The 14889-nt window shown below is 49.3% G+C and overlaps 1 long non-coding RNA gene across 1 annotated transcript; it reads right to left on the bottom strand.

The window, feature by feature from the left end:
- Positions 1-665: 665 nt before the first annotated feature.
- LOC126065859 (uncharacterized) lies at positions 666-9885 on the bottom strand. The gene is made up of 3 exons (XR_007514944.1): positions 9479-9885; positions 3308-3513; positions 666-725 (listed from the first exon to the last, which is right to left on the bottom strand). It is a non-coding gene; the product is annotated as an uncharacterized LOC126065859 (long non-coding RNA).
- Positions 9886-14889: the final 5004 nt, after the last annotated feature.

Genomic DNA, 14889 nt, shown 5'->3' with positions numbered 1-14889 from the left:
ATCTGAGAAATTAAAAGTAACAGCCAGATATCAAACCTGAACAAGTCCCTAGCCAATGCTTGAGGCTTTGATGAGCCAAACTCCCATTGGCGGAGAGATGGCATGCACAGGGCAGGGTGGTGGAGGCAATGGGGAGAGTAGGGGCTGCCTCCAAAACCTTTGAGGTTGTTGTGTGCCATTGAGTCGATTCTGACTCATAGCAACCCCATGCAACAGAGTAGAACTGTCACGTAGGATTTTCTAGGTTGTAATCTTTATGAGGAGGAGCTCTGGTGGCATAGCTGCAAACTGAAAGGTCGAAGGTTTGAACCCACGAGTCTCTCCATAGGAGAAAGATATGGCAGTCTGCTCCCATAAAGATTACACCCTTGGAAACCCCATGGGGCAGTTCTACTCAGTTCTATAGGGTCACTATGAGTCAAAATTGACTCAACACCAGTGGGTTTGGTTTGGTTTGGTCTTTCTCCCATGGACCCACTGAGAGGGTTCAAACCTCCAATCTTTTGGTTAGCAGCCAAGCACCTAACCGTTGAGCCACTAGGGCTCCTTCCCACAATCTTTACTCAACAAATTTTCTCTGAGCCTTTGATAACAAGCACAGCTAGCAGCTATTTGCACTCACCGTGTAGCCAGCACTGTGGGGAGCAGTGTATAACCATTCACTGATCCAGTCAGCGCCGCTGTCCTTGGCAAGGACTACTAGTTCCTCATTTCCATAGGGGAGACTGAGGCAAGGGGGTTAAGGAGCTTGCGAGGTTAGTCAGCTAGCCAGTGACAGAACCAGAGTTTGAACTCAGGCATATTTCACCTTTGCCTACCATGCTACACACCTGCTCCCCTGTGCCAGGTCGGCACTCGGTGTTGGGAAGACGCAGATGGAAGATGGGGCTCAGCTCGCATGGAGTCGCCGTCCAGTGACAAGGATACTTGCTGCAATCCTGTGACTGCATTGGTGCATTATGGTGCATTCAAGTACCCACTGTTCCACCATGCATCTTTTAGGTTTATTTATTTTGCTGTTGTTCTTGAGAATATACACAGCAAAACATACACCAATTCAACAGTTGCTACATGTAAAATTCAGTGACATTGATTACATTCTTTAAGTTGTGCAACTATTCTCATCCTCATTTTCTGAGCTGTTCCTCCCCCGTTAACATAAACTCACTGCCCTCTAAGGTTCCTATCTAACCTTTTGAGTTGCTGTTGTCAGTGTGATCCCATATAGCTAGATCTTGAAAGAGCACCATGCTCACGGAAGACATTCCTTACCAGTTAAGCTAAACTACTGTTTGGTTTTAGGAAGACTTCAGGGGATATTTTTGGTTTAAGGTTTAAAGATTATCTCAGGGCAATAGTTTCAGGCCATCACGTATGTTTTGAGGGAGGTGAATATGAGTTTGCCAGGACTAGAGGCAAGGAAGAGTTCCTGGAGAAGGTAGTGTCTGTCATGAAAATAGTAAAGGCCACATTTACCAGAAGTTAACCATGAAATGGCTATAATGATAATACTTTACCTGCCAAAGGACAGGGGCCAAGCCCAAAGAATGATCTCCCATGAGCCCTTTAACCTCTAGCCATAACAACCTCCAATGGTTTCCCATCAGACTCAGAATAAAATCCAAACTCTGCCCCTTGCTTACTCTACTCTAGCCATACTTGCCTTCTGTCTGTGCCTTGAAAACACCTAGTTTTTTCCTGCCCCAGGACCTTTCCACATGCCTGGAGTGTCTCTTTCCCTGGAATGTCAGTCCCCCACTCTTCATTTAACGGCTTCCGTGGGTCTCAGACCAAATGCCCCCTTCCCCTTCTTTGACCGGCCCTCCCGCTTAAAATAGCTACCTCCTCGTTATTCTCCATCTAAGTCCCTTGTTTATTCTCTTGGAGACACTTACAACTTCCAGGTATTTCATGCATTTGTCTCTTGGCTTGTTTGATCCATCTCTCTCACTGGACTAGGGGCAAGGATCACCATGGCTGCCTCAGTAACTTCTCTCCCCAGCACCTGGTATGCAGTGGGTACGCAATAAAGATCTGTCAAAGGAATGAATGAACCAGTGGCTTCTAGATTTGGAGGACTGACATTGAGCACAGTAGTCAGTCTTTCCTTGCATGCCTCTGAGAGGCTGAGCCAGAAGGGCGGTAGGCATGGAGATGGTGGCTGCAGTGTCAAGAAGGCAGCCTGCCTTGGGAGAAAGTGACCTTGCTGACACTGGGGGTGTACAAGCAGAGGATCCAGGACTGTGGGTGCTTTTGTATATTTTCCCCAGACTACAGGAGACACTGGCTTTCAAGGGGAGAAGATTAACAAACTGGCCCCCAAAGCCATAAGCCATAAAGAACACTCATTCAGTGCTCTCACACCTTTAAACCCCCGGGGGTTTCTCTCTCCCCTTGAGCAGCGGCATATCTCGAGACAGTCCTTCATTCCTTGGAGTTCGCCACTTCCTGGAAAGATCCTGGATACCCTTCCCTGCTTGGTTCAAACAGACGTGGGCCGCCCAGGGCTCTCCATGACTGTACCCCAGGAACATGCTCAATCAGGGAAGAAAATCAGCAAACATGATGCAAACATCATTCATCCTTTTTGGTGCTGGGAGAGCTTTGCTTTTTTAAAGAGGGAAAAAAAAATTCTCCAGTGATTGACTGCGTTTTTGCATCTTCCAGCCATTTGTTGCCATGTAATATAGACATTTGCCTGTCAACAAAAATGCAGTCAGTTTTACAAACACACTTGTTCCACTGGCTTCGTCGGGGGGAGTGTTTTGACTGACTTCACTTGTTGGAGTGTGTGTGCACTGCTCTGCCCCGACCAGCTGCAGTACAGAGACTCAGACTGCCGGAAGTTTCTCTGCCATCTCCATCCCTTCAGCCCAGAGGATCCAACCATCACAGTTACTGGGTCTGTGGAGAAGCAGGTGAGGGAGGTAGAGTCCAGACCTGAAGTCAGGAGGGATAACCTGCAAGCCTCGACAAGTAGCTTTCCTTCTCTGAGCCTCACTTTCCTCCCCTGTAAAATGGAAATCAGCCTCAACCCTGTCTCTTAGGGTCCTTGTGAAGATTAAATGAGATAACTATGGAAAGGGCCAATCACTAGAAAAGGACATCATAGTTGGTAGAGGGTCAGTGAAAATGAGGAAAACCCTCAGTGAGATGGATTGACAAGATAGCTGCAACAATGGGCTCAAACATACCAACAGTCATGAAGATGGCACAGGACTGGGCAACATTTTGTTCTATTATGCATAAGGTCACCATGAGTCAGCCCACTTGACAGCAATTAGCAACAACAATACATAAAGGATACAGCACCTGTGGCAGCCGGCCTTGAAGACGTCTCCCAGTGATCCTTATCTTCTGTTATTCATGCTTTTTTGTAGAATATGGTAGACATAACAGTGTATGGCTTCCAAGGCTAGGTCATCAAAGGGCATCAGAGCTTCCACCTTGGTCTCTTGGCTCACTGATTCTGGGAGAGGCCAGCCACCATGTTGTGAGGATACTCAAGCAGCCCTGCAGATAGGCTCACATAAGACCCACATGGATAGAAACCGAGACCCCTGATGAGCAGCCAGCCCTGAGTGAGCCACCTGGGAATTAGATCTTCCAGCCCCCGTCCAGACCTCAGATGACTACAGCCCCAGCCAAGATCTAACTGCAACAGCAAGAAAGAAGCTGAGCCAGAGCCACTCAACCAAGCTGCTCCCAAATTCCTGACCCACAGAAACTATGAAAGATAAGTACATGATTGTCTTTGTTTTAAGCTACCAAGTTTTGGGGTTATTTGTTATGCGGCAATAGATAACTGATACACACAGTAAGGGGCATATATATATATATGTATATATATATGTATATATATACACACACACGCATATATTTACAAAACAGTTGTCATTGAGTTGACCTCAACTCATGGCAACCCCATATTTGTCAGAGTAGAACTCTACTTCATAGGGTTTTCAATGGCTGATTTTTCAGAAGTAGATCACCAGGCCTTTCTTCTGAGGTGCCTCTGGGAGGACTTGAACCTCCAGCCTTTCTATTAGCAGCCAATTGTGTTAACTGTACCACCCAGGGGCTCCTGTACGTATATATATATTTTTTTACGCAGCCAAGTCAATTCCAACTCATAGCCACCCTGTAGGACAGAGCAGGACTGCCCCCATAGGATTTCCTAGGCTGTAATCTTTGTTTTTTTTTTTTTTTGTTTTGTTTTTTAATCTTTGTGGGAGCAGATTACCAGGTCTTTTCTCCCACAGGGCTGGAGATGCTGGTAGGTTCCAACTGCTGACCTTTAGCCAATGACACTTACCCATTGCACCAACAGGGCTCCTCTAAAATATATATGCCCAAAGGTAATAATATATATACCCAAAGGTAAATAATGGCCACTGTTGTTTTCTGTGCGCCAGGTACTTTGCCCAGTGTACATACATATCTCATTCTACACCTGGGAGGCAGAAGTTTGAACACAGGCCTGTCTGACTCTAGAGCCCAAATCCTTAATTCTTCCAGGACACTACTCTCCAGATATAGATACAAATTATTAGTATTACCACAAGTATTAATTCTTGGAGGGGTGCTCTTCTGAGTGGGAGGAGGAAGAGAAAAGGTGAACTGCCTTTCAGCCCTCAACCCTCCACAGAGAAGCAAACAAACCCCAGGCCTCGCCTGCCCTCCGGGACCTGAAGTGGGTGGCCTCAAGTGACCGTGAGGAGGAGGGCTGAGGAGAAGCAGAGATGGGTGGGACTCCCCGGGTGGCCCGGTGGGAACTGCCAGCCGTCTGCTGCCTGCCGGGCCTGCCGGGGCTGCAGGGGTTAAACGGAGCCGCAAGGCTGCAGGAAAATCTCTCCAACAGTGTTAGAGCAGGGGAAAAAGGCAAAATGATTGTAAATTCCACCAGGGGAATTCTGCCATGAATCCAGCTCACCTTTCACGGACCCCCCCCTCCTCTGCTGCCCCCCCGCCCTGCCTGAGAGGATAACTGACCTTTGGAGGGAAATAATGAAAAGAAGAAATTCCTTGGAGAAAATAATGTGTCCGGGCCCCAGTAATGAGATCGGCTCCTTTTATGTTGCCATGGCGACGGCAGTCATTTTATAATACAAAATACATGAATGGGTGCGGGCGGGTGAAGCCTCACCAAGGGGGTGGGGGCGGAGGTGGGGAGGAGGGTTTCGCCTCTTGCAGGCTGCAGCCTGGGGGTCGGCAAATGGCTGGGGTCAGGAGCCACCATGCCTCATTTCCCTAGAGCAGTAGGCCCCTTTGCCTGACTCCTGTGGTCTCCTCAGACTGAGGTCTTAGGACTCAGAGAGGAGCAGAGGGACTGATGGGTGACATCAGCTGAATTGGAGAGGTGGGAGCCACGGTTCTGGCATATTAATGTTGACAAGGCCTGCTACGCTGGGCCCTACCTATGTGCCAAAGCACTGTGCCAACTCATAACCCAGCACGGTCCCTGTGAGAGGGGAGATATCTCCACTTTACAGATGAGTAAAACTGAGGCTCGGAGGGGTGAAGCTACTTATTCCAAGTCATGCAGCTAGGATTCCAATTTTGGATTAAGATTGTAGGCTCCAGATGTTGACTGGGAAGAGATACAAAGGAATTTTCTGGAGTGCTGGAAGCATGCTATATTTTGTTATGGGCCATGTAAGTGTGTAAAAATGCATCAAGTTGTCCATTTAATGCATTGTTAACACTTAAGCTTGTGCTCTTGACAGTTTATAAGTTAAACCTTAAATTTCCAAGTGTGTGTCTGTGTATGTGTGTTTGTGTCTAATACAACCTGGCAGTTGGGGTTTATGCGTCAGCCTGACCTAGGCTAAGATCCCACCTCTAGCCCAGCTTCATGTGTGATTTGGCAGGTTGCTTCCTCCTCTGGGTCCCCTGTCCTTACCAGGAAAATGAGATGATAACCGTGCCCCCTCCCAGGATTGCTGAAGGATCTTAGGCACAGGGTGGGCTTAGCACAGGGCTCAGCATGTAGGAAAGGCTCAAAAATGCTGCTAAATGTCATCACTCTCTTCTGATGTTTTCAGTATCATCATGATGATCTCGACAGGAAAAGCAGGTGGGGTAAGAAGCTCTCAGGAGAAAGAACCAAAGGGGAGGAGGGAAAGGGAATATGGAGATGAGGGATAAAGAAGAGAAAGAATGCAGGAAGGGGAAGAGGGGAAGAGTTTGGGGAGAGAAGAAGCAGCAGCAGCTGGAGGAAGAGGATCAGAGCTGGGAGTCTGAGAGAGCTGGGTTTGAACTTGGCCTTGAACTCTCAGGCTGTGTGACCTTGAGAAAGGCACCACCCCTCTCTGAGCTGTAGCTCTGCCTATAAAAAGATTACTGGGGAGGCCACGTGGGCATACAATAGGTTGACAGGCTGCCAAAGGAAGAGGGAAGAAGGTGAGGAAGGGCCAGGGGTGGTGGCCAAGAAGACAGGTCATGTCCTCTTTAGAGTGAATTTAGCCCCCTCCACCGGGCAACGGCTGCCACCTTCTGTCCACTCCTTGCCCTTGAAATCCACGCGGAGCTCTGCCACTAGCCGTGGGAACCACAGGCCAATTCCTGCAGAGACCCTCGGAAGGAAAAGCAGTGACAGCCCTTAAAATAACAGCCCGGTCAGCTTTTTATAGGTCTGGCACGGGGACGAGTTACAGAGATTTTTGTCTGAAAGGAGAAATTAGGAAAGACAAGAGTGCAGAGAACCTGAGGTCTGGTCCAGGAAGAAGGCCTGGAAAAATGAAATTGAGAATCACTCAGGGGTCTGGCCAGGAAGCCAGAGCCAAGGTGTGGGGTCAACCTGCCATGGGCCAGACCCAGCTGCTCCGCTCACCTGAAGCTGGGCTACCTCGGGGCGTCCCTTGGTCACTGTGGAAAATGGGTTTAATGTCCAAGACTACTAATGCCAACCGAGCGGTTCCTATGCCTGCTCTGTTGAGCACCGCACATTTGTTACCCTGTTTAAGCCTCACAACCATGGTCATGCCCAATTTACAGATGAGAAAAATGGAGGCTCAGAGAGGTAAAGCAACTTGGCCAAGGTCACCCAGCTGGTGAGAGGACTGGCCGGGATTTGAACTCACCGCAGTCTCCTTTAAGAGTCTATACCTTAACTGTGCTGTCATCCCACACAGTGGGACAGTGGGCAACCTACACGGCTACACAGCTGTGCTGATCGATACACAGGAGCCATGGCAGTTCGATCCTCATGCCCGCCCTAATCCTCCGCAGTACCTAAGAGGAACCGAAGGTCCTGGGGTGAATCCCTGCAAAGTCTGGGGTCTAGGAGAAGTGAGTGTTTTATGGAGGGTGTTAGAATTTGGGCCAATTGGACACTTCTCAGAGAAATTCCATCTTGCTGGTCAGAAGCCACTGGGAAAAATGTCTTGGGGCAAAAGGAAATGTTAAAACAGGTCTGCTAGCAAGAAGACACAACAAGCTTTTCCTTCCTCTGTTCTACTACGTGTTGCTGAGGAAGGAGCTGGTTAACCGAAATCCAACATGTTGTCAAGTCGAGTATTTGTAGGACCTGGTTTCCAAGCTCAGTTGTGCTGCTGGCTTGCAGCACAATCACAGGCCTTGGTTTTCTCATCTGCAAATTGGGAAAGATCTTTAAGATTCCTTCCTGTTCTAAGTGTCCAAAGCCCCCCTGATACCCTGGTGAGGCCAAGCTGGCCCTGCTGGCCTAATGGCACAGATGTGGAAACTGAGGCTTGGAGAAGGCAGGGGGTCAGCCCCAGGTCTTGGAGGGGCTTCAAGCTGGACTCAGATTTAGGGCTGTGTTTGGAGCACAAAAACCCAGGCCCCAGCCCCAACCCGCTATCTCCACATGCTGGGATACGAGTGACCTGAAGGGGCAAGAGGGCCCTGAGACAGTCTGGCTTTTCTTGGCCTGGGGTTTCGTGGTGTTGTAGAGACATCTGGGGGCAGTCTGGCCACCGCCCCCCCGCAAAGCTTCTGGTTCTCCGAGACATCCTGGGGTATCCAGCACATCTGGTTAGGTTGGCTAGAGTCACAGAAAACATCTGGGAGAATGGATCGGTGGAAGGAAGCTGGTGCTTGCAAGGTCTGAGGGACAGAGCTCTGGCCCTGCTCCAGGCAGCCAGGTGAGCCTGTTGGATTGGGGTCTAAGAATGTGCATGAGTGTGTACACGTGTGTACGTGTGTGCGGTATGTGTAACGCCTGTATGCAAACACATGTTTGTATATGTGATGTGTCAGTGCGTGTTTGTGTGCATGTAACGTGGTTGAGTGTGCACGTGCTTTGTGTATGCACAGGTATGCGCATGTGTGTAGGGATGCAATGTGTGTTTTTATGTGTGTGTTTTATGTGTGTGCATGTATGTATGTGCAAACGTGAAATGTGTCTCATGTGCATGCATTTTGTGTGTGCACGTGTGTGTGCAGGTAGTACAGCCATGTGTGTTTATGTGTATACATGAGGGTACGTGTGTGTACGTGTATACATTTATTGTGCCTGCGTGTGTTAATGTGTGTGCGTGTGTGCATGTGTTCATGTGTGCAGGGGTGTTTGGTGTGTGTACATGTATTATATCTGTGTGTACATGTTTGTACATGTGAGTAAAGACTGGCCTCAAATTCTAGCCCCACCACTTCACAGCTGTGTGACCCTAAGCCAGTCCCTATACCTCTCTGGGTCTCAGTTTCCTCCTCTGAGATGGTGGGCAGCTGACAATAGCACCCACCTCGTCCAGCTCATGAGATTTACCTGAGATAACACACAAAAATTGATTAACACTGGCTCATGGCAAAAGCTTCATAACTGGCCTCGGTTATTCCTCTCCTTTTTGTTGTTGGCAGCATCTCTGGGTGCGTGAGGATCCAGCATCACTGCTGCCTGTCCCAGGGCCGGCCCGGCGCTCATGGGCCTGCCTGCTGTGCCCCGTAAATTCAGGAATTGCCTGCCGCGGGAATGCCATATTTCTATCATCTCCCAGACAGCGTCAGCCCTTTCTGAGCCATTTCCCTCTGGCTCAAAGCCAGGTTTAAGAGTTTTACAAAAATTCCCAAGACCTTTTGCTGTCTCGCCTTGAGAAGACGAGGCTGCCACAGCCGGGAGAAAATGAGAGGCTACTGCAGGCAGGAAGCAAGCTGCATTCCTGGCCCCAAGGAGGTATGGCTGGTGGGAGGCTCGGAAGGGCCAGGACATTCTTCTTCAAGTTAAAAATATGCAGCCCGTCAGCTGCAGCAAAGGCCTCTGTGAGCTAAATCTATTCCAGAAAGCAGAAAGGTAGAGCAGCAACCACACTGTGGATGGGGAGAAAGGGGAAGTTGCTCAGCCCCAAAGCTGAAGGCCCCCAGCTGGCCTGTGCCCTGTGCATCACCCCAGGACGCAGTGTCCCTTCTACCTGGTCCACGTGTCCTTAGCCACATTCTCTGCAGCATAGTATGCAGATCTGGGGACCAAATCCCAGCTCCACCCCTTACTTGCTTTCTGTCTTCGGGAGAGCTGCTTTACCTCTCTGAGCCTCAGTTTCCTCAAATTCAAAATAGGAGCAATAAGGATATCTGGAAAGTTGCTTCTTGGCGTCAGCAGAGATGGTGTCTGAGAAGCTCAACCAGTTGCTGTCAAGTCGATTCTGACTCATGGCGACCACATGCGTGTCAGAGTAGAACTGCGCTCCGTAGGGTTTTCAGTGGTTGATTTTTCAGAAATAGATCACCAGGCCTTTCTTCCAAGGTACCTCTGGGTAGACTCGAACAGTCAACGTTTTGGTTAGCAACCAAGCCTGTTAACTGTTTGCACACCCAGGGACTCCTTCTAGAGTCAGGCAGAGCCCACCCCTGGGTGAGCTTTGCCTGTTCTGATACACACATGGATTTCAGCAGCAGGGAAATCTCCCAGGCCTGGGAGTCAGGAGGCCTGGGCTGTGCTTGCTGTGTGGCCTTGGGCAAATCACTGAACGTCCTCTGCTTCCCTCCTCCACCCACCCCCACCAGGAAACAAGACGGTTAAACTGGATCAGCAGGTTCCAGGGTGAGTTTTGAACACCCCCGTGGCTGGGAGATGGCGGCAGGCCGTACACAGATGAAACACATTTTCGTAATTCTTAAATTTTTTTTTTTGTGTGTGGTAGAAATATATACAACCAAACATACGCCAATTCAATAATTTCTACACGTATAGATCAGTGACATGGATCACATTCTTTATGGTGTGCAACCATTCTTGCTCTCCTTTTCCAAAACATTCTACCACCATTAATACAAACTCAATGTCACCTAAGCCAAAACTTAAATATTTATTTTACTGTGTATTGACAGCTGAAGCCCACCCAGAGGTGCCTCCTGAGTAAGGCCTGGTGATCTCCCTCTGAAAGGTCCAAAACCAAACACCAAACCCAGTGCCGTCGAGTGGACTCCGACTCATAGCGACCCTACAGGACAGAGCAGAACTGCCCCATAGAGTTTCCAAGGGGCACCTGGCGGATACGAACTGCCAGCCTTTGGTTAGCCGCCGTAGCCCCTAACCACTACGCCACCAGGGTTTCCTCTGAAAGGTCACAGCCTTGGAGATCCTTTGACGCAGTTCTACTCTGCATGCTTGGCGTAGCCATGAGTTGGAATCAACTCAACGGCAACTAACAACAACAGAAAAAAGATCATCAGCAAGAAGCCTTCCGGTCTAAGCCGGAACGTCCTGGGTATGGCTGGTAAGGTGAAGCCTGAGGTCTTTCCTAAGGGACTTAACGTTTGGTTGATTTAAAGAACGATAACGGGGCAAAACCCATGAGGTGGTCCATGAAGGGCTAGGTTGGGAAACACTCCCTGGATACCCCTGTGAGGGTCCTTCTAGAAAGAGTAGGAGACTCCAGAGGAGCTGGGTTCACTGCCTTCTCCGCACCCCCCCCCAGCTCTGAAACTGTGGGCAACTCAACAGAGCCTCAGTTTCCTCTTCAGTCACATGGGGATAATAAAAGCGTCTTCCCCCACACCCTTCCTGGACTTGGTGAGGATTTAATGAGAATAACAAGAATGGGGTTTGAAGCAACACTAGAATGGAATAGATACCCAGCGTTGTAACAGTCATTTTTTCACAATTCTGGAGGCTGAAAGTCCAAATCAGGCTCCTTTCTTGTCAAGAGCCCTGGGTGTCCCTTGGTTCCTCAGCCTTCCTCACATGGCCTCTGTCTTTCATTGTATGTGTGTGTCTGTGTGTGTGTGTGTCTATGTGTGTGTGTCTGTGGGTGTGTGTCTGTGTCTGTGTCTGTGTCTGTGTCTGTGTCTGTGTCTTGTTACAACTCAGGAATGATTAGATGTAGAACCCACCCTAGTTGGGTATGATCTAGTTAACATAACAAAGGAAACTATTTCCAGATAGGATTACATCTACAGGTATAGGGATTAGGATTCCAACACATATTTTGGGGGACACAATTCAAGCCATAACAGTGTGTTTCCTGGTTCCATTGCCTTCTGCAGATCCCCCAGGTGCAGGGGACAAAAGGCACCCACCATTGTTGAGCCCCAAATGCCTTTGTGCATGGTCTCATTTCATCTTCCCAATCCCATGCCAGGTGGAGCCTATGACTGTCAACCGCATTCTATAGATGAGAACCTGGGGCTCAGAGAGGGGAATCCACTCGCCCAGAGCTGCACATGGAACAAGTGGAATCCGGATCCAAACCCAGTCCCTTGAGCCTGAGCCCTTGGGATCCCACTGTCTCAGCCAAAGTCTTCTATCAAGACCCTTAGGAAGTGGGAGAGGGAGACTGCAGAGAGCTCCAGCCCCCACAGCAAAACTTGGCAGCCCGACCTCCACGTGTGACAGCAGCGTGAACACAGAGATGGAGCAACAGCTGGTCCCTACCCCAATCCAGATGTAGCTGAGACAGTTTTTTCCCAAAATACCCTTATTGTGAAGTCAGGAGCCCTCCTGGTCTAAACAAAGCATGCTGCTCAGTGTTGGAAAAGAGCTGCTCACGTCTCCGCCAACGGCATGCCTGCCCCGAGAGCTCCCCTTGTGCACAGCCCTGTCTGCCCTCAACGCCGATGGAGGACACTCTGGGAAGCCCCAGCTAAAATGCTAATCCATCCATCTTTTTAGAACCGGTTACTTAATTACCAGTTGGTCCTAAAGAGGGCAGGAGCCTGAAAGAATGGGGCCAGCAAAGCTCAACAGGGGCCTTGGGAGGGACTTCTAAAGCTTGCCTTCTCTGTTCAGCCATATTCCTTGCCAGCCCAACTCTGCCTTCTTTTACAGAGGGAGAATTTTCTAGAACCTCATCCATGTCCTGACCAGCCCCACTCAAGTTCATGCTGTCCCACCTAAGATTTTCTTTGAAAGAAGAGTCCTCCCCAAAACCAGAACAACTAGATGGTGCCCAGCTACCGCTACCAATAACTCTGACAGGTGTCACAACAGAGGGTCCCAGTTAGAGTAGGAGAAAAATTGTAGAACAAAAAATCAAATTCATAAAAAAAAAAAAAATCAGACTTACTGGTCTGACAGAGACTGGAGGAGCCCCTAAGACTATGGCCCTAAGACACTCTTCTGAACCGGAACTGAAGTCATTCCTGGAGACCACCTTTCGGCCAAACCACAGACAGGCCCCAAAATAAACAATAACACCCAAGAGGAATGCGTTCTTTAGAACAATCAATTATAAGAGATCAAAAAGGGCAACATTTGCCCAAAAGCAAAGATGAGAAGGCAGGAAGGGGCAGAAAATCAGGACGAAAGGAAACGAGGAACCCAGGGTGGAAACCAATGTCATGGAATACTTTATGTACAAACTATCCAACAGGAAACTAATTTGATCTGTAAGCTCTCACCTAATGCACAGTAAAAACTTCAAAACAAATAAATAAGAAGGTTGCTGAAAAGAAAAGAACTAAGAAAGAGAGCCAGAGTGAGAGAAACAAAGTTCTAGAATTTTTTATCTGACCTAGCCTAACCCTCTGACAGGAACGCTGAGGATGTGACCTGTCTAAAGCTAAATGGAACTTTCGGTAAAGCTGAGGTGGTGTTCAGGTTTCCAGCCTCCCAATCCAAGCCTCTTTCTAAATCTCTCTGCCCCGTTGAGGTTTGGGGAGGGGACTCCGGGTGGGGCCTCCCTAATGCCAGCCCCACTGCAGGTACAAAATCAGGTAAGATGCAGGAGAGAAATGCCAGGGGAGCTGGCAGAGTCTCAAGGAATAAGAGGGCCCACTGGTCTCCGTGGGCGCCCTGACTTCTTCCTGAAATCAAAGAGGAACCCAGTAGGGTGAAACGGACATCATGGGCCCTGTTCTCTCATCTGCAAAGGTTCCTCATTGCCCCCACCCAGCTTCCCTCAGAAGAAGTAAAATCTTTTTCGTAATTCAGATGGAGGCAGAGAGACGCTAGACATGCCAGGAGCAAGCATTTCCATGGGGAGGATCAGGCAGCAACAGATGGGGCAGGATTTGAACCCAGACTGCGCACTGAGGAGCCTGGTTTTAACTCCACCCTACACGGCCAAGATGAAGGTCCAGCCCCTCAGAGCCCCTGGCTAGAGCCAGAGGAAAAAACCAGGACCCCTCGTGGGCTCTTGGAAGCACCCACGTCCTCGATGGTTTTCTACACAGAGGTCTCGCCCAGACAGGAGATGGGAACAGCTGCTGCATCCAGAGAGTGTGAAAAAGGCCAAGAGTTGGTGGGCTCCAAGTGGGGCGCAGATCCAGCGTCGCCCCAGCAACCCCGGACAACAGCCTCATAAACAGGAGGAGCCCAGGAGGAGGCAGGCAGGGAGGGGCCTCTCTCAGTCTAAGGAGAGGGGGGTACCCGGCAGAACCTGACAGGTTTGAAGAGCCAGAAACCAGCATGACGCAGGCTGGGAGTGAGGAAGCCGAAGCACAAATGGGCTCAGAGCCATCAAGCTTGAGGCAGTTCTGTGGGAGGGGATCCTGGCCAGCGTCCAGCCCACAGTTATGGACACCCAGAGCTGGGAGGGATCTGAAAAGCCCCCTGATCCAACCCCTTCACTGATGCTAGAAGTCCTGTGAAGGAGTTGTCTAGTACCTGCTTGCATGCCTCCCATGACAGGGAGCTCACTCCCTAGTCTAGGTACAAATAAATCTACTTTCTGTTGAGCTGAATCCCCTCCCACTCACTCATCCACCTGAACAAAGCCTGAAAAATGCCCAAGTCCCATTTACCAATTTTTTATTTGTTTATGTCTTCATTGTTGTTGTCAGTGCTGTCGAGTCGATTCTGACGCACAGCGGCCAAATGTGACAGCTCAGAACTACCCCAAAGGGTTTTCTTGGGCTGTAATCTTTACCAAAGCAGATTGCCAGGTCTTTCTCCCACAGAGACACTGGGTGAGTTCAAACCACCAACTTTTCAGTTAGCAGCTGATTTGCTAAACAATTTGCACCACCAGGGCTCCTTAGACGTCTTCATTAAAGAATATAAATTCCACAAGAATTGTTTGGGTATTTTTACTGCTTTGTCCCCCCTTTCTAGCACAGTGCCTGACACAGAGTGGACTCTCAATAAATATGTGTTGGATGACTGATTGAATGAATGAAAGAGGCTGGGGTGAACCTCCAGGAGGGCATTCCTCCATGGGTGTTGATGCCAGATTTCCCAGGCTGTGCTGGTTCAGGAAAAAGCGTTTACCCAGGGCAGCCAAAGGCAGTCAAGAGAAGGGACACTTGGGTGCCTAGAACAAGGTAAGACTATGATAAAAGCACAAAGCAAGAGATGAGGTCAAGGTCAGGATGGTGGGAGCAGCAGAGGGAAGAAGACCAAGTGCTTGGTCCAGGAGAAGGACTGAGCGTGAAGTGGGAAGTCAGAGCCTTGTTGTTATTTATGTCCCATGGGCTGTGGGGTCATCATGGATGTGACCCTGAGAGCTTCATGAAGCCAGATATGAAATGAAGCCAGTGAGAGATACCCCAATG

This window comes from Elephas maximus, chromosome 22 (genome assembly GCF_024166365.1).
Source record: "Elephas maximus indicus isolate mEleMax1 chromosome 22, mEleMax1 primary haplotype, whole genome shotgun sequence".
Lineage (NCBI taxonomy): Eukaryota > Metazoa > Chordata > Mammalia > Proboscidea > Elephantidae > Elephas > Elephas maximus.
The sequence above is the reverse complement of the archived record's forward strand: the minus strand, read 5'-3'. Positions and strand labels throughout refer to the sequence as shown.